Here is a 24,850-nt window from a genome sequence, read left to right as displayed (position 1 = left end):
CTGAGCAGACTTTCAAAAGATTCACGGCGTTTTTGAGCGGCGTTGTGTTGTTTGTCTTGTTTTGTTTTCTATATTTGTGTGTTTTATATGTATGTGTTTTTTTTTCTCGCTTGTAAATTGCACTGACTTCGATCAAAGATATAAATTTGTTCTGCGCGTGAAAAAGTGCGTACTAGGTTGGGTACCTTTCGTGTGACTGTCGTAATTTTTGGGAGATACATTTATTCTGATTAGTGTGTTGTGTACCAGGTATAAATTGAACTAATGCAGACACGCAACCAAGCTAAAAGTAGGCGGTACAACAACTTAAGCAACATGGACCAAGGGTATAATTTGATTTCGAATATCAACACGTCGGACGGTTCCGAAAATGCAATGGGGAATACTTCAGAGGAAATGCAAAACAGGACGAACGGGCTCACAGCAGAGCCAGAAATTAATTTGCCTCCAACTATCCAAATTGATTTGGCAGAACTCATAAAAGCCTTATTGCATCAAAATAAAGAAAACGCAGAGAAATCAGAAAAATCGTTCCGAGAACAAAACGAATCATCCGAAAAATCGATCCGAGAGCCAGGCAAACAAATAGACGAAAAACTAATCCAGCAGACAAATAAAGTCGAAAAGTCGATGCAGAGAGTGTTCGATGATATCTCACAAAGAATAAACAATCTGGCAAGTGAAATAAAAAGTGATATTATGAAAGAATTAGGCCGTACATTTGAACAAATCGATGATCGTCTGCAATCCTTAGAGCAGGAAAACGGAGTCGCGATGCGGAATCGAAAGAGAGCGAGAAACAGCTACTTAGGAATTTTCAAGCTCTGAGAGAAGAATGCCAAAGGGAATACCAGCAGGTACTCTTCTGGGTCCAGGAGCTGGAAACGCATTGTCCTGCGTCCGTTAGCAACACAGTAGCAGACAACAGTCAAGCGATTCACGCACTTGAACAGCAAGTAGAACAATTGAAGCAGACTGGGGTGGAGGACAACAGACAAATACATGATAAGATTGCGGCATTAGCGGACATCGTAGGCACGATGAAGGTGACGGAGAGCGATAACAATACTACACCATTAGTGGTCGTAGAGACCGAAGAAGTGCGTTCGCTTCCTAGGTTTCAGAAGGGACAGTTCGAAGTGAACAGGCGGCACAAAGCTGTAACAGCCGAATTACAAGAACGCGTGGCGCATCTAGAAAGCCGTATGGGGTGTGATTCCGAACTCGCCAATAGCACTAAAAATAGCTGTACGTACAGTGCAGAGAGGGACTCCAGCCACGAGGGAGTTTTTGACGACAGGGAATAATATATATTGAGGGGCAGACATGAGAAAAATAGAAACATTCAAGGGCCTCGCCGGGAGGAAGTGCGGGGATTTGATTTCAGACATTTCCTTACGGTGAGAAAGTTTGAGATATTTCGAAATTCGCAAAAAGGAATACATCCACGAGCATGGCTCGAGCAATTTGAGATCTCTCTTCCCCCAGACTGGGCAAGTTCACATAAGATAGAATATATGTGTGGCTATTTGGAAGGCGAACCGGCGATTCGCATGAGGTCGGTGCCGTGTCACTGCAACTCCATTCGGGAGTTTCGACAAGCCTTTCTGGCCGCCTATTGGTCGGAAGCGGCACAAGATAGGGTCAAGCATGGCATAATTATGCTGCCAAACTTGAACCAGTCTGGTTTCGGCAGCCCAGCACGCCTATTCGACCACATGCTGCAGGCAAATCAATTTCTATACGACCCATACGGGCCTGCGGAACTAATTAGGATATGCATCACCAAATTGCCGATGCACTTGCGCCACGTCATTCTTGCGGGACGATGCAAAGAGGACGTGGAAACGTTTAAGACACTTCTCCAAGAGTTGGAATATAATACAGCAGAATGCCCGCCTAATCAGGCACAAAGTTATTACGGGGCACAGCAGCGCGATCGCAGTCGTGGCCGTAGTACTAATCATATGCTCAGTACCAAAAAGCAGACTGTATTATTTTCTGATATATCAGAAGTCAGGGACATGGTAATATCTTATCGAGTTCTCTAATGGATACTGTTAGCAGAGTTTTTATAGTTCATAGGTTTTCTCTGTTGGATGGTACTAAATAACGAGTTGGAAGAGAATGTTTGGGTGATAGACATGAATGCACCCTGAGAGATGCAGATCTCCTTTGGACTGCACTACCTGTATGCAGTTTGGAGATGTGTTGCAATGCAGTAGCAAAATCCTCATTCTTCCTCCATGCCCTGTATGAAGTGGAGTCTTCCTAATTTTCCCAACAAGAAACACCACCGTAGCTGCTTGTACTATCTTTACTACTACCTCGTGTTGCAGGGGATAGCTTCGTTTGACGCTGGCCTTATACATTATACACGGTTGGCGAAGCTACAACAACATGTTCCCATTTCCACCAAGTGGTCAAAACGAGCTCCTGTCGCATTAACTCAGCTCGTCCTGTTTCTCCACGAGATGCAGACGGTCATAGATATTGCACTCTCCAACTTCCGTTCAGGTCAAACTTAAACTGGAATGATGGACGAAGCTCCAGGGAGGGCGGGGCGGAAACTGAGGAGCAGGTACAAGATGCACAGGGACTGTCTAAAAAACAGCGCTCGACTTTTTGCTGTATGGGATGCTTAACAGATACGTTCGAAAAATGTGACTCGTTACGAGATATTAGAGTGGCACAAATATGATTCAGCAGTGGCTGTAAGCATTAAAAGACAGCATGCAATGCAAGTATGCGGTAGAATGGATAGACTCGATTGCAAATTGCAGACAGCATTTCTACCAGAAAGAGTAACGCTATCAGCAAGTTGTGTGTGCCTGTAGACTCAAGATCGCTTTTTATGCAGGGTGATGGTAACATAGTTGCTACGATCGTGTTTTTAATAGTGCGGTTCCTATGCGACATGTATGGGGTGGGCTGTAGAATCCCTCTGCAGTCAGCTTCATATGTTGGTTCTCAATAGTGTTCCTCGAAAAGAACATCATCTTCCCTCCACGGATTCCTATTTGACCTACCTGGTGAGCCGGCGGGGGTGGCCGAGCGGTTCTAGGCTTTACAGTCTGGAACCGTGCGACCGCTACGGTCGCAGGTTCGAATCCTGCCTCGGGCATGGATGTGTGTGATGTCCTTAGGTTAGTTAGGTTTAAGTAGTTCTAAGTTCTAGGGAACTGATGACCACAGAAGTTAAGTCCCATAGTGCTCAGAGCCATTTGAACCTACCAGGTGAGTGTAATCCGACTACTGGAAAAAAAAATTACTCACCATGTAAACTGACTCTCATGATCAATTTAATTACTTAACCTATCAAATTGATGTCAATGACGTGCCACCTGGTGGGAGGAGGAGACGGCTAGGGCACCACGGAATGATTCTTCACAGGTGTTTCTTGTCTTTTTCATTGCAGCGATATCTTTTAACGAAATTTCAATCTCCCGCCTACACAAGGCGAGACAGGCTTTCACGATTTGTTTCGTAAATACTACTATGATATAGCATCACATTGGTAAAACGAGGTCTGCCACAGTGTACAAAACATCTACGTCCTCTTGAATTATAGCTTGTCGTTGCCGAACATAAAATGAATGTGTTTTTTTTTTTTCGACATGTGAGCCAATTACGTGAAATATTGTATTCTCTAAAGTTATTTCATATGTCTGAAATGTTTTTACGAGGGTAATCCCAAAAGTAACGCCTCCTATTTTTTTTATAAGTACAGAACTATGTATGTGTGGCAGTTGGTCACACTGTTATGACGAGTGCTTCACGCGCTGTGTGTAAACATGCGCACGCCGCGCTGAGGCGCTGTCTTGGCTTGGCAGCCGTTGAAAATGGAGCTCCCGTTGGATGTTACCGCCAAGTGCGAATTGCGCGCAGTTATTCGGTTTTTGAAAGCAAAGGGCACTGCGCCGATTGAAATCCATCCCCAATAGACGGAAGTGTATGGTGAGTCGTCAATGGATGACAAAAATGTTCGTAAGTGGTACCGAGCGAGGTGGCGCAGTGGTTAGCACACTGGACTCGCATTCGGGAGGACGACGGTTCAATCCCGTCTCCAGCCATCCTGATTTAGGTTTTCCGTGATTTCCCTAAATCGTTTCAGGCAAATGCCGGGATGGTTCCTTTGAAAGGGCACGGCCGATTTCCTTCCCCATCCTTCCCTAACCCGAGCTTGCGCTCCGTCTCTAATGACGTCGTTGTCAACGGGACGTTAAACACTAACCTCCTCGTAAGCGGTGTAGAGAGTTTGCAGCTGGTCGGACCGAAATTCACGACGAACAAAGGAGCGGGAGGTTGAGTAAAGCATGCGTGAAAATCGGCGGATCACCCTGGATGATCTCTGCAAGTTGGTTCCTGAGTTTTCCCGAAGCACCGCTCACAGAATTTTAACGGAAACATTGAACTACTGGAAGGTGTGCGCAGGATGGGTGCCACGCATGCTGACTGAGGACCACATGCGGCAATGAGTTGATACTTCCAGCGCATTTCTTCACCGCCTTGCAGCCGAACAGGACAACTTTCTGGACTCAATTGCCACGGGTGACGAAACCTAGGCATACCACTTTACACCTGAGACCAAGCAACAATCACGCCAGTGGCGGCATCCTTCTTCGCCAAAGACGCGGAAATTCAAACAAACACTGTCTGCTGGTAAAGCCATGACAACTGTTTTTTGGGATCGGAAAAGGGGTATTGTTGGTCGACTTTATACCCACTGGGACCACAATTAACGCTGAAAGGTACTGTGAGACCCTGAAAAAACTCAAACGGGCAATTCCGAATCCGAGAAGAGGAATGTTGAGCAAGAGCGTACACAGTCTCCATGACAACGCTCGCCCACACTTCGCTCGGCAAACCGTTGCTCTCCTGCAACATTTTCAGTGGAACAAAATCACCCACCCACCCGATAGTCCTGACTTGGCGCCCAGTGATTATCACCTGTTAGCTAAGTTAAAAGAACATTTGGCCGGAAAGCGATTCAGCTCCGACGACGAGATGAAAGATGAGGATCATAACTTTCTGAACAGCATGGCGGCGAGCTGGTTTGACATGGGCATACAAAAACTACCACAGGGTCTACAAAAATGCATCGACAGAAATGGTTAATATGTCGAAAAATAACTACATGTTCAAGCTGTAAACTGATGTAAATCATTGTAGAAATAAACAGGTCTATGTACTTATAAAAAATAGGAGACCTTACTTTTGAGATCACGCTCGTAATATGCACGTGCATGACACCGAACGTGAGAGACGGTCTCAGGTTGTGTAATTTGTCCATCAAGCTAAAAGCAATTGCTTAATATATAATTTTATTTTTCTTTGGAGTTTAAATTATCGCTTTTTCTTTACTCCGATAACGGTTGCAAGATAATGAGGACATTCTGCGGTGATCTGTAATTTTTGCAGCAAAGTAGTCGAAGTTCCTTTTTCCTGATTTTATGCAGAGTGGAAATGTCTCTGCTGATAATTTGTGACTGGTGGCAGTACACTTTGTTGGAAGTCACAAAATAATGAGATGCGAATTGTATCCTGCAGTAAAATGTAAAAACTATACCGATTTTTATGATGTAACTGAAAGAAAATTAACTGCACCTATTTTCGTGGAAAGAGGACATTTATTGTCGTCGCGATTGTGTTCTCCTTTTTTAATAGATGCTTGATTGTAGGAGACGTGTTGATTTTAAATAAGATTGTTCTCCATTGCAGAACAGTTGGTGCGATGCGGAGGGGGGGGGGGGCGAGTCTACTGCGGGTAGTCGCCGGACATAGACACGCTCCAACTAGGGGTGGGGCAAATGGCCGTGGCCTCAAGGCAGGCTGCGTACCATGAGTGACCACGGAAGGTAACAAAAGGCCTGGTGAGACTAGTGACCGCAGAGGGGTGGCAGTGGGCTGCAGAAAAAGCGCTCGGTAGAGCAGCTAGCCATTTGAAAAAGTGATCTGGAGCATTCTCCGGAATTGTTGTTCCAGAGGGGTCCAGTTTTTTCGGTAAATACGTTTAACTGATTGTAAGAAAGAGTTGCGTTGACAATAAATACAATTGTTCTCCATCGCAGAACGGCGGGCTGCTGGGGGTAAGGGGGGAGGGGCGTGTATACTTTGGGTGGTCGCCGGACACAGCCGTGGAGTGTGGGGGCTGTGTCGCTATATTTTAAATGAACAAGTTGCATTGGCGTGGCCATCCTTTTATCTCAGATTGTTTAGTTGACTATAGATGCTATTGCGTTGGCGAAGAAGTGTCGCCTCAAGGCAGTTAGCGATCACTCAAAGCACAACAGAGCAGCTGCCTGAGAAAGCATGTGTCCTTCCCACAGGTAGATGTATGGAGGGAGGGAGGGAGGGAGGGAGGAGAGGCTTGAGGGGAGATAAGAGGGCCTCAATTTTCAGCAATTTGTCAGCGTCTATCGATGAGAACGTATGTTAAACTGACGCTCTTCTGCAGTCTTTTAGGACAACAATTTTCCCTGCATGTTCAATTGCCGCTCCTCTGCAGTTTTTTAGGACAACGATTTTCCCCAGTACATGTGTTGCATCATGACCCGTTCATTATGAGTGCTGGATTTTTCACAACAATTTCGAAGTGTAGTTAGAACTGTGATGCACTGTTTCCATCAGTGGTGGTAGTGAGTATTGAATTCGGTTACCTGGGCTTCACGGTGGTTTTTGAGCAAGCGTCTGTAGTGAACTCTGACGTCAAACACTGACAGATACTGTATGCTTACAGGTAATACACTTTTTAAACTCCTCCCTATCCAACGCCAGCACCTCGTCATTTGACCACATTTCCAGCCAAAAAGAATAAAGATAGTACCTTATACGTCTGCCTTTTTCCCACCAGCTTGTAGATTTGTAGGTGAAGGGTAGAGTTTGAGTGTGTCTGTCACAAGTTTCGAGTGGTATTGCGAAATTTTTCCCAGCAGGATGACACCAGTTATATGGTATCGTCAGTTTTTGAGTTGTATTGCGATTTTAGGCTGTCCTCGTGTAGCACTATACACATAGTTGTCTAATTAGACCCGATCTTTATGATTAATTACATAATTAGGACCAACCAAAATAAATAAGGCACGCTAACCTAACCTTCCTCTCCTGCATCTGGAAAGTTTCCATATGTTGGGCGGTGCACTTGGGCTTTCCATCCAGTAGAACAACCAGGGTTTGAGTTCCAGAAAGGGCACTGCCATTTTTAATTTCCCATCAGTTCCAAGTGCCTCTGGTGGTATAATTGTGTTTGGGGGCGCAGTTGGATTCTCCTTCGAGAAGGACCAGGATTCGAGTCCCAGATGGGTATCGCCACTTTTAATTCCCTACCAATTCCTGGGTGGCGGATGGGGGGGAGGGGGCATCATCACAGCCCTGGGACAAAGAAATCCTCACTACTAAAATTCGAAATTCCAGCCAAAATTCGAAATTCTGGGCAATAGGGTATGTGATGGAGGGGGAGAGTGGGAGGAGGAGGGGGCTGCGGCACACGTGCAGGCTGAGAAAAACACATGACAACATCTGGGGGTGGTGGTAGCCATGGTCAGGGGTGGGGTTGGACATGATCAGGGGTGGGGGTGGACATGGTTAGGGGGGAATTAATTGATCAATTTAATTGATTTGAATATGATTTTGATATCAAAATTGCACCGATGCCACCATTTGCCTAGTACAGACACAGCCCATAAAATACAACTCCAACTGTTTTTCGGTACAGGTCCTCGTCCTCTTTCTGACCGCATGAAAAAGCAGTGCAGCTGTGGGCCTGGCGTGCCAAGATATGAGCGTAGTAGCCAAAACCTGAGTGAACTGAGTTACGCCCTGTGACAGTTTCCATATCTGCTGCTTATTTAAGCAAACGTCTTCAGACAATAAAAGCTCTGATGGTAAGACAGACATTATGATACACTTGAACAAGTAAATTGGGCATGAGAACACTACCAATGAATGAGATAGTCGAATCTTGCAACACTGGAAATAACTTACTCAAGGACATACTTTAACGAACCGCCTGAACCAAGGAGAAAAAATAACTACTAAGAAACCTGCCACACAGACGAAAAACAGTACACAGGTGTCACAATCGTGAATGCAAAGAATACTGCCCTCTGATGGGGGAACAGAGTTAGCAGGAAAACACTGCCCCAGCAAAATTAACTAGCCCATGATGAGGAATGTGAAAACAGAATCTGCTCTGTCAAGGCCGGCCGCTGGTGGCCGAGCGGTTGCAGGCACTTCAGTCTGGAACCGCGCGAACGCTACGGTCGCAGGTTCGAATCCTGCCTCGGGCATGGATATGTGTGATGTCCTTAGCTTAGTTAGGTTTAAGTAGTTCTAAGTTCTAGGGGACTGATGACCTGAGATCTACATCTACATCTACATCCATACTCCGCAAGCCACCTGACGGTGTGTGGCGGAGGGTACCTTGAGTACCTCTATCGGTTCTCCCTTCTATTCCAGTCTCGTATTGTTCGTGGAAAGAAGGATTGTCGGTATGCCTCTGTGTGGGCTCTAATCTCTCTGATTTTATCCTCATGGTCTCTTCGCGAGATATACGTAGGAGGGAGCAATATACTGCTTGACTCTTCGGTGAAGGTATGTTCTCGAAACTTTGACAAAAGCCCGTACCGAGCTACTGAGCGTCTCTCCTGCAGAGTCTTCCACTGGAGTTTATCTATCATCTCCGTAACGCTTTCGCGATTACTAAATGATCCTGTAACGAAGCGCGCTGCTCTCCGTTGGATCTTCTCTATATCTTCTATCAACCCTATCTGGTACGGATCCCACACTGCTGAGCAGTATTCAAGCAGTGGGCGAACAAGCGTACTGTAACCTACTTCCTTTGTTTTCGGATTGCATTTCCTTAGGATTCTTCCAATGAATCTCAGTCTGGCATCTGCTTTACCGACGATCAACATTATATGATCATTCCATTTTAAATCACTCCTAATGCGTACTCCCAGATAATTTATGGTATTTTTCTAGGATGGCCTTCGGCTGTGCGTCTGAGAAGGACTTTTGAGGTTTTTACTTATTGTGGCCCTGAAAAGAGCCATTTATTGAGAACACTACTTTCAATGATTATATAAAGTACAATCACCCACAATGCGACAATCTTCCAAAGAAGAAGGACCACTCGCCTTCACCCATAAGTGAACGCTAGAGTCAGAATTTATCTTACAACGTCTACGACAAGACAAAGACAAACTCCCGTGCGGAAAAAGGTAGGAACCCTCACTAGCAATGATAATCTCAGAAACAGGTATAGTACGGTAAGCTAAGATCTCCCTAGTTTCAAAAGATTCCAAACCTGGTCTACCTGCATTGTTACAAGCAACGAAAGCTACAGTTAGCCATCCGTTACCCAAACTAATTGGGTGCTCAGAGCCATATATTTTGCTCTGGCAAACAAATCAACACACAGACAAACTAAAACCAGACAGAAAGAACACTGAATTATAAAACCTTCGAGAGACGAGAACATCAGGACGCACTTTTACCTTGTCCCATTGAAGTGTGGCGAACGAGAGGGAAGACAACAACGAAAATAACAACAACAATGTACTTCCACACACGTGGACACAGCATGGCAGATGAGAGAAGAAAGGACATCATAACATTCTGCTAACGCATGTGAGAAACAGCCTCATCACCACTGAAGTATTCTTGTCCTGAAGAGAGATCAAAGACATTTTTAAAAGAAACTTTATTAACAAAACGAAACTCAGTTATAATATCCTTCGATGAATATCCACACAAGTGTATATAACAGAATTATCTTTGCTGTGACGTTGTTGCGATGTGCCTACATGACGAACCCTAGAGTCTTGACAGGCGGCGTGAAGACCGGGGATGTTACTGGACCAGTGCTCCTGGTGTGTGAAGGCTGATGTGCTGCTAATGCAGACCAGGACGAACTGGGCTAGGTCTGCTGGCTTGGAGTGCTGAGACAAAACTGCTGGAAACGCCAACTGGTAACGCTGGAACTGAATTGCTGATGTGGCCAGATGGAACTGCTGGCAATGGTGACTTGAGGTGTAGGGCATAACTGACTTTACACTGTCCCGCGGTGCCCTAAATAGCAGACAGATATCAAACTGGCGTTGTGAGGACATGTGACCTTGCGTAGTAAAATAGTGCCCTAACGAACACGCTCTTTGCTGCTACAGACACACTGCCTGTCTGGGAGGTTGGCGACCTGAGATGCTGTGGAGGCGATGTGTAACTCTGTGGTAAACAGCCCAGGCTATACAAGGAAATAAATCGGTGTTGATGGAAGCTGTTTACCCGCGTCCTCCTGACAGGGCAGCTGCCCACACAGCCTGCCTGGTGTGCGGAGAAATTGACTACTGGTCAGACATAACAGAGAGAGAGAGAGAGAGAGAGAGAGAGACTCGGTTAACCTACTAACATAGTAACCTCATTGATGACAAGCACTTAAATACGATTACAAAAGTTACTGTTTAGATGCACACTGATGAGCCAAAACATTATCACCACCTGGTTAATAGCATGTGGTTCCACGTTTGGAACCTAGTTCAACAACGATTCTGAGTAGCATGGAGTCAACAAGTTCTTGGTAGATTTCTGGATGTATGTGGCATCAGATATCTATGAAATGGTAACAGAATCTCCATAAATTACGATTTATTGGTTTATGGGCACAGAGCTAGCAACTCCAGATGTGTTCCATCAGGTGAATTTCGTGGCCAAGATCTCAATGTGAGCACACTACAGTGCTCCTTAAAGCAATGTAGCACGATTTTGGCCTATTGATGTAGACAGTTATCTTTCTGAAAGAGGCCATCACTTTCATTTGGGGATGACACAAACAAGAAGGGATGCATCTGTTCTGTGATAAAGTTCACATGGTCCACAACTGTCATGGTAAATTCAGTTACTACTACAGAGAGGTCGAGCAGATGAGGCCTCTGCACAATGTCAGGAATCGTCTGGAAGCGCTCGTGGCGCTAAGAAAACATCATTATTCAGTGAATTGTTTATTGTGACAACTTTACAAAGGGTGGTGCACTGTTGGCCGTAGTTGCCTCCTGCCCTGGTCATGGACAGACTCTCGATGCCGGACGCCGCTCCAGTCCTTGCGCCTGCGTCCTAGCCGAGCCTGGTACAGCATGGATAGCTGCTACCGGCTGAGGGATTGAACACGATCCCACTCCGTGCCTCTTCTTCCCTGGACCAACCCATCCGCAGTGTGCTGTAGGCAGCAGGTGTTGAACCCAGTACTGCCGGCCTTGTAGGACCCGAACCCGGATGCGCTTAGGCGGTGGTCCGTCAGGAACCCTGGTCGTCGTCATCCGACCCACACTCAGAGAGTACAGCACCTGTTACTGCACTGCTGCTGGCAGTTCATCAGCTCTCGCATCAGTAGTGGTTGGTGGGGCACAGCATAAAGTTCGTCAGTGGAATTCAGCGCTGCAGCACTCCATGGCTGGCTGGTACTGCGTTGGTTGATCTGAGGCAAGACTTACTAAAATAACAGGGTCATGGAACAGAATGTCGTCGACACGGACTCCATCATACCCATTGACCTGAACCGTTCTCCGCTACTTGGAGCTGGGGCTCCGAAATTTAAAGAGTTTTCCGCAGTTCCGTGACGTGCGGTTTCCTAGAAATCACCACATGTGGCCTCGTTATTCGGCTACCCTTGCTTTAACTCTCCCTTAGCAGCTAATTAAATTGGTCTATGAGTGTTTTCCCTAGTCGTGTCTATTGTTTCTTACGGCATCCCTCCGCGAGAACAAGCGTATGCTCTCTCTCACTCAGCTACTGCAGAGTTGCAGACTGCGCTGCCCGTCTGTCTTGCATCACCGTGCTCCCTGGTCCTCCGCTAATCGTGGTGTAACCAACCTATCTTACGACAAGGTGGCTGAACTCCGTTAAAAACCTTATAACTTGGAACCCATATTACTCTGTACCGTAACGTATCCCTCCGCTTTGTTAAAATTCGTGCCGAATTTTCAGCTTCACGTGTTCTTCATTAACCTATAGATTCTTAAACATTAATTTACATTTCCTCTTGTGCTAAGTTAGAATGGAATATTTAATCTTAGTTGATTTTTCTATGCTTACCTAATTACAGCGTTGTGTTTTCTGCTTCCATCTTATGACTAGGTTGTATCCATTTTACTGGCATTTGGTGGTTTGCTATTTCACTTGAGCATACCATCTTACTTTTGAGACAGAAGTAGATTGCACAAATAAATATCAGAACCAAGATTACGCTCATGGCTGACAAACAGTAAATAATTGCCTTCTGCCTACGCTTTTCATGAAAACCGTTTCACATGCTGCAATATTTGGTTTTCTGAGATTTGTTGGTTTTCGTAATTTATCAAGTTGTCTATCGACTGTAATAAAGTTGAATCCAACGGGTTGTTGATAAAAGTTAGGTTTTGGTGGGATAGAATGTGTGGGGGTTTCTCTGGCCAATACAACATTGGTCTGGACACGTTAATTAATGTCGTACCCGTAATGGTAACTGGAAGGTCAAACTCTTCCTGCTATCTCGCATCTAGTCCCATTTATTAGCAATCCGTTACCTTGTAATGCTAACTGCGTAATTCCTGTAGGAATTCCATTTTCGTAACAAGTAATGATTATTGTTTCTAATGTAAACATTGAATAAAGCGTGTTTTCCAATTCTCTGGAATTCCGTTTGAGTCGCTAAAACTTTATTCTCACACTCTGCAGCTTCTAGCTTCCCTAAAAATAATTGAATTTCACATTACTTTAGGTTGGTTTGTATCGCTCTTGCTGGACAAATAATAATTCTTTCCTGAACGCAGTCGTTGAAATCTCGTTTCTTAGAAACTAATAATATTTCTCGTGTTTGTAACTGTACCCATTTCTGAAACGTACTTCACTTTATTGGATATGGATGTACCGTGTAACATGGGTATTGTGCATTCATTCCTACTACTGGAAATTAAATACTAACGTGTATCATAGCTTGATCAGTGGTTACTTCTACAATAAATGTACGATAAAATAAAGCTATATTCCTACTTCTTATTGGTACGATACCCTGCAACCCCTCAGGAAGCCAAGCTAAAGTTTTCCGGGCACAAAAACGTGCAGTAAGAATTATATGTGGTGTGAACTCAAGAACATCCTGCAGAACCCTGTTTAGGGAACTAGGGATACTAACTACTGCTTCCCAATATATTTATTCCTTAATGAAATTTGTCATTAAAAATATATCACTTTTTCAAACCAACAGCTCAATTCATGGAATCAATACTAGAAATAAGAATAATCTTCACAAGGATTTAAAGTCACTTAGTCTTGTACAAAAAGGTGTGCATTATTCAGGAACACACATTTTCAATAATTTGCCAGCAGCCATAAAAAGCTTAACAACCAATGAAATTCAGTTTAAGAGAAGCCTAAAGGATTTATTGGTGGCCAACTCCTTCTACTCCATTGATGAATTTCTTAGTAAAACCAACTGATTTGTATATAAGTACAACATAACTTCTGCACAATTTCAGTGCAGTAATGTGTTCATTGAAAATGTGTGTGTGTGTGTGTGTGTGTGTGTGTGTGTGTGTGTGTAAGTATAATCTAACTTCTGCACCATTTCAGTGCAGTAATGTGTTCATTGTAAATAAGTATTACAGTAGTTGTATTGCATGTTTATTACCTTATAAATAAATAAAAAAACTTTTTTATTTTAAATTCAGTGCATTAGTATTTGTAAAATGACTCTTAGTGTTCATTAAGAAATGACGATCATTCCACTTGGGACCTGTGGAATGGTACATTAGCTTATTTGTTTTAGTTGTAAATATTTGTCATGTATTGTTGTTTTTCTGACATGTTCCACATCCTGGAGGACCTCCTCACTACGGATTAGTTGGAATGAAAGTAAATCTAATCTAATCTAATCTAATCTAATCTTTGTGCTTGTTGTATTGCTACGAGAATTTGCTGTGGATGTACTAATGTTGAACTCAACTGCCCATGAGTAGCATGGTGTATTGCCTCATGTAATATCTCTCCTCTACTCTTGCGTCGTCTAATGTGTTCGCTAGAGTGCGTCGTGATGCGACTACTAGCATTTTATCATCTAAACTACTCAAATGAGTTTGAATCTTCTCTACATCACTATTCAAAACATTCTGGTTCCACATGCATACTGCTCTAATTCAACTGTTAAATTTCTTACTGTTCTAGTCACATTGAATATTCCTTGCTCCATATTCCCTATTTGTGTCATGTGCCATTCCTCTTTTGTTCTCGTATCCTCCTCCAATTCTTGTACACTCTGAATTTTACTGTGGATGTTCTCAACATCCTCATTACCAGATGTCCCAAATACCGCTTTTAATAGCTTTCCTCCTGCATCTAGCCAACCTCGCTTCCCTCGTACTGATGCTCGCGGTACAATTTGGGTTACCTTTTGCAATTTTTCATATCCTCCAGCAGTCTTCCTCTATCCACTTCCTTCTGTTATGCTACAAACCTGTCTTGTAGTCTTCTTACTTCATTTCTCACTTCCCAAACATCAAATGCAAATTCATTTATCCAATTATGGCATGTTAGTAGGACAACTACTTTTGTAACGAACAGGATACCATTGTGCAGTGATTGTTTCTGCATTATATCTTCTTTACAACAATATAGCAGTGCTATGCACAGAAGAACTTTTCTGGCCAGCATCTCGACACATAACCTGAGATAAAGGTAAATAACATCGCTCTCCTAACCCCTACAAAGAACTAACTAAAGACAAAACAGTGTAATATAAGAAATAATCATACTAAAATAATAACAACAATCATGATACTTGGATTACACTAGAGAATCCTACTTTTCTTACTCGTAGATCTAAGTGAATATGGTATATCCTTCTTAGGTAGTTGCTTCTTCTGTCCTTCTGATCTTTCGGGATTGGTTGAAGAGATTCGTGGCAATGCATCAACTATGCCCTTAAATGGTTTGACTGAACTGACATACACTATCGAAGTCCTTGTTGGCAATTGCAATTTTACGATGACCGGTGAAGTCATTTCCACAACTTGGTACGGTCCGTGATACTTAGTCAAAAATTTCTTAGTTTTGCCTATCGGAGTATAAGGAATATTTAACAATACCCATTGTCCTATTCTGTACTGTGGTAGTTTACTTGCTCTTAGCCCAACACACTCTTATTTTTCTAATGCTTTTGTATTGATGTGTGTCACCATTTTCCAAATTTCTTTTAAATTTTGCAAGTTCTTTCACTGGTTCACCTTGTGGACCCAGTTTATGTTGGAACACATCCAAATGAGATGGCATTTTCCTACCATATACAACTCAGTATGGCAAGAGACCAGTTCCAGAATGAACTTTTGCGTTGTAGGCACAGACGACTAGGTTCAAATAGGCATTCCAGTTTAAATACTGTGAGTCAACATAGTGGCTCAACATTTTAGATAACGTATGGTGAACTCGTTCAGTTCGCCTGTTTGCTTGAGGATGAAATGGACTGGTACATAACTTCTTAATTTATAATAACTAACATAGTTGTTTCAGTAGTTCAGATACAAAATTTTTCCCCAGTTTGTAATAATAGTTTCAGGTATACCGTACTTCAATAACCAATTGTTCACCATTGATTGTGCTACTGATCAGGAATAGCTACCATAACCAAATAACGTGAAAAATAGTCCACAATTGGTAAACACATGTTCCCATCAGGTGTTTAGTTAAAAGGTCCCAGAATGTCTAACCCTAAAAAAGAAAATGGTCTATCTGCTTCAGGTAGTCGTTATAATTCAATCTTTTGTTGACTTAAATCTCATCATTGCGTGCATGGAACACAGTTTTTTACATTGCACTACATCACTGCGACATGTCGTCCACCAGAACCTTTCAGATACTCATCGACCTGTTGTATGTTTACCTCCATGACACGATAAAACAGGGTCATGAGCCTGACATAACACTTCCTGTCTCAGCGCTGCAGGAACGACAATGCATGGTCCGCACTTTGTAGTTCTGCATACTAAGCCTTCTTGTACGAGGTGCATTCAAGTTCTAAGGCCTCCGATTTTTTTTTCTAATTAACTACTCACCTGAAATCGATGAAACTGGCGTTACTTCTCGACGTAATAGCCCTGCAGACGTACACATTTTTCACAACGCTGACGCCATGATTCCATGGCAGCGGCGAAGGCTTCTTTAGGAGTCTGTTTTGACCACTGGAAAATCGCTGAGGCAATAGCAGCACGGCTGGTGAATGTGCGGCCACGGAGAGTGTCTTTCATTGTTGGAAAAAGCCAAAAGTCACTAGGAACCAGGTCAGGTGAGTAGGGAGCATGAGGAATCACTTCAAAGTTGTTATCACGAAGAAACTGTTGCGTAATGTTAGCTCGATGTGCGGGTGCGTTGTCTTGGTGAAACAGCAGACACGCAGCCCTTCCCGGACGTTTTTGTTGCAGTGCAGGAAGGAATTTATTCTTCAAAACATTTTCGTAGGATTCACCTGTTACCGTAGTGCCCTTTGGAACGCAATGGGTAAGGATTACGCCCTCGCTGTCCCAGAACATGCACACCATCACTTTTTCAGCACTGGAGGTTACCCGAAATTTTTTTGGTGGCGGTGAATGTGTGTGCTTCCATTGAGCTGACTGGCGCTTTGTTTCTGGATTGAAAAATGGCATCCATGTCTCATCCATTGTCACAACCGACGAAAAGAAAGTCCCATTCATGCTGTCGTTGCACGTCAACATTGCTTGGCAACATGCCACACAGGCAGCCGTGTGGTCATCCGTCAGCATTCGTGGCACCCACCTGGATGACACTTTTCGCATTTTCAGGTCGTCATGTAGGATTGTGTGCACAGAACCCACAGAAATGCCAACTGTGGAGGCGATCTGTTCAACAGTCATTCGGCGATCAAAAAATGGTTCAAATGGCTCTGAGCACTATGGGACTTAACATCTATGGTCATCAGTCCCCTAGAACTTAGAACTACTTAAACCTAACTAACCTAAGGACAGCACACAACACCCAGCCATCACGAGGCAGAGAAAATCCCTGACCCCGCCGGGAATCGAACCCGGGAACCCGGGCGTGTGAAGCGAGAACGCTATCGCACGACCACAAGATGCGGGCCATTCGGCGATCCCCCAAAACAATTCTCTCCACTTTCTCGATCATGTCGTCAGACCAGCTTGTGTGAACCCGAGGTTGTTTCTGTTTGTTGTCACACAATGTTCTGCCTTGATTAAACTGTCGCACCCACGAACGCACTTTCGACACATCCATAACTCCATCACCACATGTCTCCTTCAACTGTCAATGAATTTCAATTGGTTTCACACCACGCAAATTCAGAAAACGAATGATTGCACGCTGTTCAAGTAAGGAAAACGTCGCCATTTTAAGTATTTAAAACAGTTCTCATTCTCGCCGCTGGCGGTAAAATTCCATCTGCCGTACGGTGCTGCCATCTCTGGGACGTATTGACAATGAACGTGGACTCACTTTAAAACAATGCGCATGTTTCTATCTCTTTCCAGTCCGGAGAAAAAAAAATCGGAGGCCTTAGAACTTGTATGCACCTCGTATTTCAAACTGTGGCTGCGTGCGAAATAATGTGAACTATGTCAGCTAGTTGTGCCTTTATCCAGTCCGTCCGATCAAAACCTACTATTTGTATAGCTGCAACCTTTCTGCTTAACGTGTCAGCATTTTTATTTGAAGCTCCCGATTTATGAACCACTTCATAATTGCATTCACTTAATTTCAGTGCTTGATGGATCCTTTAACCTTGGTAACCATCTGAGATAAGCATGGTCTGTAATGACTCTGAATTTCGGACGACACGAATAATAACGAAAGTATGAAATTTCATATATGACAGGTAGTAGGCGTATTTCTTTCTCTGTTGTGGAATAATTTGTTTCTGCCTTATTTAACTATCTGTAGGCATACGCCACTGGATGTTCATTTCCATCTGTATTTTGACTTAATACACAACCAAACATGATATTAGATGCATCACGTGCCAATGTGAATTCACATTCAAAATCAGGAAACACTAACACAGGATCTGACACTAAAATTTTCTTAAGTTTCCCGAAAGCCTCTTGACACTGTGGTGACCACTGGAGACCAACTCCTTTCTTAAGCAAACTGGTTACTGGTCACGTGATTTCAGCAAAACCCTTTACAAATTTACAGTAGTAATTACATAAAGCCAGATAAGATTGCTATTGCTTAGTAGCCTTGGCGCTGGAAAATCACGCATGGCTGATGTAAGTCTAGGATCTGCTTTGACTCCATCTCTTGTAAAAATGTGATCAAAATATGTTCCTTGTGCTTGCGCAAAATGACATTTCTCTACACTTAAAGTAACACGTGCTGCTTGCTCGTAACCTACTAAACACTTCATTTAAACTTTTAATGTGTTCGCCCATTGTTTTTGAATGTACTCTTACATTATCCAGGTAGACCAAACAAATTTTGGGTTTTAAACCACGAATGAGAACATCCAGTAGCCTTTGAAAAGTAGCAGGAGCATTCTTCAGACCAAACGGCATTCTCCGATATTCGTAATGTCCAGAATTGGCTGTGAATGCAGTCTTATGTTTATCATCCAGAAACACTTGTACTTGGTGGTAACCGCTTCGAAGGTCTGTTGTTGAAAAATAATTACCATTTCCTAGGTTGTATAATGTATCCCCAGTGTTAGGAATAGGATATGCATCTGTTATATTTTGTGCATTTAAAACCCAATAGTCGCAAGAAAATCTATATTTTTTTGTATCATCAACTGATTTTTTGGGGACCACGACTAATATTGCTGGACCAAGCACTATCACTATGTTCTATGATATCTTCACGCAGCTGCTGGTCAGTGAACTCGTCTACTAGTGGTTGTAGATGCATTGCAATCCTATATTGCTTCTTATACACTGGCGAATGATCCCCTGTTGGTATATGATACTGTGTGATCGGTGTTGCTGGTAGCGGACCATTCGAATCAAATAAATGGTTCAAATGGCTCTGAGCACTATGGGACTTAACATCTGAGGTCATCAGTCCCCTAGAACTTAGAACTACTTAAACCTAACTAACCTAAGGACATCACACACATCCATGTCTGAGGCAGGATTCGAACCTGCGACCGTAGCAGTCGCGCGGTTCCGGACTGAGCGCCTTAACCGCGAGACCACCGCGGCCGGCGAATCAAATAAATCTGTATACTGCAACAATAAAGCTTCCATGCCTTCCCGTTCTCCATCCTTCAAGTGACTAACCTTGTTCTGTAGCACATCTGCATTGACGGATTGTTTGATGCCATGATCACCGTGTGATCCGTCGATATCCTCTTCGTCAAGTACCTTTACGCTCGCTACAAGTAAATCCTCCACTTCAATTGTTCTCTAAAGACCCTAGCACTATTCTGTTTACGGCATCTCTGCCGTAAACCTTCAGCTAACTGCTTAAATGAAGTTGCATTACCAAGTGTTTCATGATGCATGTACGTCTTCGCTTCACCCACAAGGCGAAAATTAGCCATCCATAACATAACCTCATCTGACCAATTACACATTCTGGCTGTAGCCAAGACATAACTAATAAATACCGTGACATTCTCAGTTGTCTTCCCAGAGAAAGGTGTAATCAAGTTAGCAACACAAGAATTGAATTGACACTGCCCCACTGAAGATTTTGTTTCACCCGAACCTGGCTGTGAATTTTGTGCAGCCTCTAATTGTGCCACTAATTCCTCATGAAGCACCCTCTACTGTGCATTCTCTTCTAGCAAATGTGATGCTTGATCTGTTAATTCGGCTATTGCCTCACTCGTAGAAACCGACCTTATGTCTGGCATTCTTGTGCAATTTACTACTATCTTCTAAAACACAATAGGTAACAAATACGTATGACACTACACCATAATAGACAACAAAACTTAATACTATAATACGTAAATGACAATGAATTACAGATCACCCGACCCTTTAACCACGCTAGATCAAACTCTTTGCACGTCTTAACGTTTACATTTACACGTGACCCAGTCACTGACACAACAACTCATACGGCATAAACCAGCTTGACACATGCCAATGAACATAACATACAAATATTGTTATATAGAATTACTATTTCCTCCATCCCATATCCACATATTACTAAAATAATGACGACAACAGATGCATTCTACAAACTCAACCCCTGACATAGCCACCCAAACATGAAAAATGTTTTAATGATCCTCACCGCGTTACAGTTGATGTTGCGAAGTCTGGATCATCGCTACAGTGATGTACTGCAAGCTCTGAGGCGGAGCATCTCCGATGCCAAACCTCCAGATGAAAATATCGGAGTCGATACTTCTGACACCAATTTACAGAGAGTCCGAGCGGATGATGCCTCTGCAAGATATCAGGAGTCGTCCGGAAGCGCTCGTGGCGCCAAGAAAACATGATTATTCAGTGAATCGTTTATTGTGACAATTTTACAAAGGGCGGTGCATTGTCGGCCGTAGTTTCCTCCTGCCATGGTCACGGAGAGACTCTCGATGTCGGACGCTGCTCCAGTCCTTGCGCTTGCGTCCCAGTCGAGCCTGGTACAACATGGATAGCTGCTACCGGCTGAGGGAGTGTACTCGGTCCCACTCCGTGCCTCTTCTTCCCTGGACCAACCCATCAGCAGTGTGGTGTAGGTGGCAGGTGTTGAACCCAGTACTGCCGGCCTGGTAGGACCCGAACCCGGATGCGCTTGGATGGTGGTACGTCAAGAGCCCTGGTCGTCGGCTTCCGTCCCACACTCAGAGAGTACAGCATCTGGTACTGCACTGCTGCTGGCAGTTCATCAGCCCTCCCATCATAAGTGGTTGGTGTGTCACAGCACGAAGTTCGTCAGTGGAGTTCAGCTCTGCGGCACTCCATGTCTGGCTGGTACTGCGCTGGTTGATCTGAGGCAAGGATTACTAAAGCAACATGGTCGTGAACAGAATGTCATCGACACGGACTCCATCATACCCATTGACCTGAACCGTTCTCCGCTACTTGGAGCTGGGGCTCCGAAATTTAAAGAGTTTTCCGTAGTTCCGTGACGTGCGGTTTCCTAGAAATCACCACATGTGGCCTCGTTATTCGGCTACCCTTGGTATAATTCTCTCTTAGCAGCTAGTTAAATTGGTCTATAAGTGTTTCCCCTAGCTGTGGGTATTGCTTCTTGCGGCATTCCGCCGCGAAAACTAGCGTGCGTGTTATTTTGCTTAGTCGCTGTCCTTTTCTGTTTACCCACTGTGTGTGTGCTCTCTCTCACTCATCTATTGCAGAGTTGCAGACTGCGCTGCCCGTCTGTCTTGCATCAGCGTGCTTCCTGGTCCGCCGCTAATCGTGGCGTAACCAGCCTATCTTATGTCAATGTGCCTGAACTCCATTAAAAATTTTATAACTTGGAACCCACATTGCTCGGTGCCGTAACAAGCAAAAATCATCACTACTTTAAACGTCTCGTTTCCTAATCTAATACCCTCAGCATCACTTGTTTTAGTTCGACTACATTCTATTATGTTTGCTTTTGTTGATATTAATCCTATATCCTCCTGTCATTCGGTTCAGCTGCTCTTCCAAGTCCTTTTCTGTCTCTCACAAAATTACAGTGTCATCAACAAACCTCAAAGTTTTTATTTATTCTCACTGGACTTTAATTCCTACTCCAATTTTTTCTTTGGTTTCGTTTACTGCTTTCCCAATGTATAGACTGAATAACATCAGAGAAAGGTTACAAACCTGTCTCACTCCCTTCTCAACAACTGCTTCTCTTTCATGCCCCATGACTCATAACTGCTGTCCGGGTTGTGTTCAAGTTGTAAATAGTCTTTCGCTTCGTGTACTTTACCCCACTACCTTCGGAATTTCGAACAGAATATTCCTGTCAAGATTGTCAAAAGCTTTATCTGAAACCTACAAATGCTATAAACGGTTTGCCTTTCTTCAATCTTTGTTCTAAGAGGAATCGTAGGGTCAGTATTCCCTTGTATGTTCCTACATATCTCTGAAATCCAAACTGATCTTCCCCAAGGTCAGCTTCTACCGTTTTTTCCATCCTTATATAAAGTATTCGTGTTAGTATTTTGCAACCATGACATATTAAACTGATAGTTGGTATTATTAACACCTGTTAGAACCTGCTTTCTTGGAATTGGAATTATTACATACTTCTTGAAGTCTGACGGTATTTCGCCTGTCTCATACATCGTGGTCACCCAATGGTAGAGTTTTTTCAAGCATGGCTCTCCTGAGGCTATCAGTAGTTATGACAGAATGTCGTCTACTCCAAGGGCCTTGTTTTGACTTGGGTCTTTCAGTGCTCTGTCAGATTCTTCTTGCAGTGTCTTATCTCCCAGCTCATCTTCATTTACATCTTCTTCTATTTCTATAATACTGCCTTAAAGTTCAACTCCCTTGTATAGGGTTGGTTTCCCAATTGAGCTCTTGATATTCATACAGCTGTATCACTTCTCTGTTTCCCACAATTTTCCTCTTACATAACTGTGGCACTCTGGAATTGTAGGCTGTGTCAATTTGATAATAACAAATTGCAGTAGGTCATGTCACTGAGGTCTAGGTGGAGGCTATTTGTTAATAAAAACTTAATATCACATCATTCAAGGCACCAGCAGAGATCACGCCAAGGCAAATAAAAATAGTCTCATTTATACCCTATTTTAGGTATTGTCACTCATTTTTGTATTTTTCACATTACATGTATTTTGTCGAGTTACACAAGATCAACCTCACTGTTCCTGACGTCGTGGCGAATCATATGTTCTTAGGCAATCACAATGTAGTATGGTCCTGATTTATTTGACACTGCTAAGCCACCCCTTCACTACTAGTGTGTGTGACGTCATTGTGGATGTGTTAGAAACGAAAAAATTGCTAGAAAAAATGATCTCATAGCAAATTCTAGAAGCATTACCAGTCTCCAACCAGAGATACTGTATGTATAAGATTATATAAGATATACACTCAGCAAGAGCTAAACCCCTGCTTTGTCACCACTGCATTACTCGATTGTATGATATAGCAAAATTCTAATGCTTCCAACCAAAGATAATGTGTGCGTGGCACAGCGTTACAGAACACTCATTTAGAGAGCATGACATTATTGTACCTAAATTTGATTTTTGTGTGTCATTGCATGTTTTGCGAAATCTTAGTCTACTCACACATCTAGGTGAGCTGTCTGCGTCCATCACGGCGGTGAGAGTAGCCTCGTGGAAACACCCAGCATAAATACTACAGCTCGGTACATAAACACTTGCAAAGCCATCCCTACAGTAATAGGGACTATTAAAATGAACTGGCTCTCGTATTGGTGGCAATAATGACTTTACAGAAAAATTGTTGCTCGGTGCTCCAAAACGAAACGCACCTAGAGAGGCGAGTAGTATCTCAAACATCCCTCAAAATAACCTGCAAGTTAGCCCATCCTTCGAACTCCTATGCGTAGAGTACAGCCACTGAGCAAGCAATTGCCGAGAAATGTGCATAATTATAGATGTAATCATTGATTGACACGAAAGGCACTCAGTCATTCAGGGAACGGACATGCTGCCTCAGAAAGTCAGTCATAACTCACTGACCCCTTTGCAGATAAATGCTGCTAACACTTTAAGTGCCGAGCATTCCCTTCCTCTCCCCTTTCCCGCTGGACAAATGAGAAATAAAATCCCCTTCCTCCCCAAACCGTTATTCTTTTAAAACATGTGCTTATGCACTGGTTTCCTCATTTTCTACCCGAGTGCACTCCCAGGTGGAATGACGACGTGATTACAATTACGATATATAACAAAACAAACACTGCAACGTTATTAGAATATGCAACATTACAATAAGTCCCGCACATTAAATACAGGAAAACCCGAGTGTGGCCACTCCTATTAACGTAATTTTGATTGTGTCGTAGAATCCCAAAGACATACACTAAACAGCTAGTATACTACCACATTTAAAAGAAAATTATCCTATGAAAAACTTATGTATACAGTAATAATGGATGACTTTGCATATACCTATTTGCTTTTAATGCCAACACATTACTACTGACCTTCCACAAGACGATATTGATGCAAATAAACCCTCCAATATTATTGGTTTGTGACGATGCTAGAAGACTCGTAAATAGATGCAGAAATAATTCACGTTATATATTTCCTCGCCAAATATATAAGAGATGATGCAATGACCACAATGCAACAAAATAAACTATTTTACATACCTGATAACAGTAAAAACACCACCATGGGCTGCCTGTCTCAGTCAGCACTGCCACAGCAGTGGAGCATAGGGAGCCTAAGGCGCCAGAATAAGCATCACCTGCAGCCGGCTCTGGGAATAGTGACCATACCTCGGCCAACCACCAACTCCCCACTACTCCCGGGAAAGAGAGATTTCATTGGCTCCATGTAACCTTGGAGAATTATCCTATCCAAATTGAGAAACGGGGCAATTCCTGACGAGTGTGTCATTGTGTTAACGATCAAAAAATACTTCCCCCTCCCCTGTTACAGTAATGACCAGAGCCCCCTCAGTGAGCAGATATTCTGAGGCCATTCTGGCACCAAAGTAACTCACCTGCGACTTCTTTGATGACATAATTGTTGAGTCATTGGATTTACCCACACTTCGCACCTTCCCACCTTCCCACCTTCCCAGGCTGACAATAGGTCAATAGTACAGGGGTAAAGTGGATTTGTTAGTGCAGATTACATACATTCAGGGGAATCCCCCACCCCCTGATGACATCAGGAGTTTTCCCCAGCTGGCACGTCGGTCTCTTCCCCCACCACCATCCCACCTCCCATCCCCTCCCC

Source organism: Schistocerca cancellata, chromosome 4 (assembly GCF_023864275.1).
Source record: "Schistocerca cancellata isolate TAMUIC-IGC-003103 chromosome 4, iqSchCanc2.1, whole genome shotgun sequence".
NCBI classification, from domain to species: Eukaryota; Metazoa; Arthropoda; class Insecta; order Orthoptera; family Acrididae; genus Schistocerca; species Schistocerca cancellata.
The sequence above is the reverse complement of the archived record's forward strand: the minus strand, read 5'-3'. Positions refer to the sequence as shown.